Consider the following 4,122-nt stretch of genomic DNA (forward strand, 5'->3'; position numbering starts at 1 on the left):
AATCTCAAAAGGGTTTGCAGGGTACCATGGCTGTGTGTCTTGCTGTCCCCAAATGCCATCAGGAGATGACTTTGGATCCCACAGCTACCAATCAAATCTGTTAAAACACAGATTCAACTGAATACATTTCAAGATGAAATTGGCTTTATTCAATGGTTCATGAATCAGACAGCATCTTATCTATCAGTAGAAAGAAGTTCCACCTGGGGCGCCTAGGTGACTCAATCAGTTAAGCATCCGACTCTTGATATTGGCTCAGGCCATGATCTCAGGGTTCATGGATTCCAGCCCTGCATCAAACTCTGCGCTGACAGCATGGAGCCTGCTTGGGATTCTCTCTCTTTTGCCCTCTCTTTCTGTCCCTCCCCTGATCGCACTCTCTCTCTCTCTCTCTCTCAAAATAAATAAATAAACATTCAAAAGGGAGGGTCAGGGGTGCCTGGGTGGCTCAGTCAGTTAAGTGTCTGACTTCATGAGTTTGAGCCCCAAGTTGGGCTCTCTAACTGTCAGCAAGGAGCCTGCTTTGGATCCTCTGTCTCCCTCTCTCTCTGCCCCTCCCCCCCTCTGAAAAATGAATATTAAAAAATTAAAAATAAGTAAATAAATATAAAACAGAAAATAAAAGGAAAGAAAGAAGCTTCACCAAAGCTGTAGAAAAGAAAAGGTTTTTAATGGCAGAAGGGGAGTGGACAGAGAGAATTATTAGCAGAAAATGCATTGTTTCAGGCAAGGTCACCCTCCTAAGGGTAATGGAAAGGATCTATCAGATGGACATCGTCACTTGTGCAGACCAGGTAATTCCATGTTGACTGGTTAAAGGTTACATTTGCGGGGGCGGTGAGGGGGGGGGTGTTGAAACAGCAGTTAGGTCAGGTATTAAGTCTTGGTTTAATGAAGTGGGTTTAAGCATGAGTGACCCCCTTTTGGGCCTGTTTGTCTCCCCTCTAGAAAAGAGAATAATCTTAACAATAAAAAAAGGGCTGCCATAGCAGTACAGAATTCAGTTAATCATATTGCTATAACTTATTACAACTCAATTATATTGCTATGATTGGTAGACAGGGAGATTAAGGAATGATGAATCCTTAACCCATTGTCACCCCACCCAGATGGTGTCTGTCCTACCATCCGAGAACTTCAGTCAGCTTTTAATCACTGTATTTGTTTCACATCTGTGACTTACTGGTGCTGCTCAACCACTGTGTGAAGTGGGTTCTAGTCATCCCCCCAATTTACAGATGAGGAAATGGAGGCCCAAAGGACTTACGCAGGTTTTCCGAGGCTCACACAGCTAGGAAGTGGTGGGGACAGGGTTTAAGCCCAGCTTGAATCGCACCCCCATTCTTTTATCCACTCACATCCCCTGGCTCTGTGTTACGTGCTTTGCAATCATGGCTTCATTTAATCCTCATGATGATCTTGCAATATCAGGGGAGTTATTTAATCCCATTTTACAGTGAAAGCACCAGAAACTGGGAGAGAGGGAGTCACATGGCAAGCAGCGTCTGACCATCAAAAAAACCCCAAGACCTACCTTTGCTTCTCACGAAGAATGGGAAGCATGTGCTTCTATCCTGGGTGCTGGGCTTGTCTCCTTGTCCTGGAGACAGACAGATGTGAACTGTGGCAATGCCCGTGGAAGCTGCCGGGCTGAGCCTGGATCTCGGATACGGGGTGGGGGCGGGCATCAGTAACTTCACAGCTCAGCTAGTTGGTGTGGCCTGGAGACTGATCCGCCATCAAGTAGGAAAAGACAAAGGAATTCAACCTGACCCATCAGCTTTCTCCTGTTGTCAGGTCATTGGATCCTCCTGTCCGTCCCAATGGAATGGCTCCCCTACCTCACAGATGAAGAAACTGAGGCCCATGGAGGGGAAAATGACTCACCCAGAGCCACGCGGCTTACTGAGCCGGGATCCCAACACAGGATTGTCCAGCAAGCCGGGCTCCCTCGTCTGCTCCAGATACGCCAACTCTTGAGGCTAGCCCTGTTCATGGGGGTCTCCCAAGGCCCTGAAGAGTTGAAAAAAAGAAAATCAGAGTTGCCTACTTGGGGCCCTTCTCTTCTTTTTGTCTTGCTGCTCAACCTTCCCCAGGCTCAGTGCCAGGCTGGAGCTTCACACCAAGGCTGTCTTTGGCCACCCCTGTGCCCTCCAGATTACACAAGCCCTTGCCCTTTTCCCGGCCTCCCTTTCTAAGATGCAACCCTAGAGAGAGCAAAGCAGATAGACAAGGTCAGGTGCCAGAGGCCTGAAAATATTTCAGCTCTTGCCAAGGAAAACGTCAAACTTTATAAGGAGAAAATGGTCTCTCACACACTCCAGACCAAATCTCCGCTTCCCTGCCACTGACATGCCTAAAAGAAAGTGTCCTTTTAGGAAGGAAATAATTAATTTTTCCACATTTTTAAAAAATGTATGGTCAGATAGGAGAGGAATAAAGAGCCTTGACTGGCCAGAGAAGTGGAAGATTTGATTTGGATCTTAGTTCTGGTCGGGACCTCGGGGTACTCACTTTCCTTCTCTGGGCCTCATGTGAAAAATAAGTTGAGACAGATGATCCCAAAGGCTCCTTCCATTCAGCCCTGACATTCTGTTCACTGAAATTCAACATGTCCTGTGTCTGCTTTGCTTTAAAATAAGTCGGCTGTTACCCATCCACTGGACACTGGATACACAGAGGTATAGTGATACAATGGAATACTATTCAGCAATAATAATAATAATAATAATAATAATAAAGAATGGCTACAAATCAATGCAACAACGTGAATGAATCTTAGAAGGGTATTGAATGAAAGAAACCAGGCACAAAGGACTATGGATTACATGAGCTTATACAAAGTTCAGAACTTCAGTGATGCCAGTTACATAGGAAGTGGGGAGGGTGGTTACTGAATACAGAGGAACAAGGGGAAGTTGTTCCTCTTGTTGACAAGAGGATGACACTATATTCTATAGCTTGATCAGGGTGGGAGTTACAACAATCGAAAAGGGTGCAAATTCATCAAGCTATGTACCTAAGACGTATGCGTTTTCCTGTACTTTAATAATAACTCAACATATGTAATTATATAAACTGCAGTATATAAACATTTATATATCAAAATATAAAAGTCGGGGCGTGTTGCTTCTAAAACTATACAAAATGAAAACCACTAGAAGTGTCCAAATGCCAAGTTTTCACAAAACAATTGACAAAGTATACCCATGGGTGTGATCATGTCCTCAAAGGAAGAAAAATGATCTGATCCTGCTTGATAAAAATTTCTTGGTGTGACCAAGCTTTGGAAAATGACACTGTGTCCAAGAAGTGGGAGAAAAAAAAAACCAACAAAACAAAAAACTTTGGGTTTGAGGAAGTCTGTTTAAGGCCCAGGGCAGCCAAATCAAGGCCACGTGATCCAAGAGCAGTTTTCCAGATGCGACAGAATCACCACCAAGCACTGCCCTTCTCGATACAGCGGGAGGTCTCTGGGAAGTCCACGTGTCTGGCCTCAGGCCTCATCCAGCCGCAGGCCTTTGAGCCCTTCTGGGGGGCCATCTGCCCATCACCCCCAGACTGAGTTCTCGCCTGAAAAGCCATAGCAGCTGCCTTGGCCTTGTTGTATCCACCTGCTTGGGCAGCCGTCTGTAACAGCAGCACAGATCGGCTGGCTTTAAAACACCAGAAACGTGTCTTCACGTGGTTCTGGAGGCTGGACATCCAAGATCAGGGTGTCAGCAGAGTTGATTTCTTTTGAGGCTTCTCTCCTCGGTTTGCAGCTGGCCATCTTCCCGCTGTCTGTCTTCTGTCCCAATTTCATCTTTTTATAAAAACACCAGACATCTTGCGTTAGGGCCCATCCACATGACCTTATTTTACCTTACTTACCTCTTATTCATTCATTCATTCATTCATTCATTCATTTCTTTGCCCCTTTGAAAGGCCCTATCTCCAAATGCAGTCACATTCTGAATTTCTAGGGTTCCAACTTCAGCATATGAATTTGGGAGTAGGGCATGATTCAGCCCATAATACCCATCAAGAACACTTTCTGCTCAGTCGCCAAAGGGAGCTTTCTAAAACACAAATGGGATTGTGTTGCCTCCCACTCAAGGTATGTTTCCCTGCCGTCCTCAG

This window comes from Panthera leo, chromosome A2 (genome assembly GCF_018350215.1).
Source record: "Panthera leo isolate Ple1 chromosome A2, P.leo_Ple1_pat1.1, whole genome shotgun sequence".
Taxonomy (NCBI): domain Eukaryota; kingdom Metazoa; phylum Chordata; class Mammalia; order Carnivora; family Felidae; genus Panthera; species Panthera leo.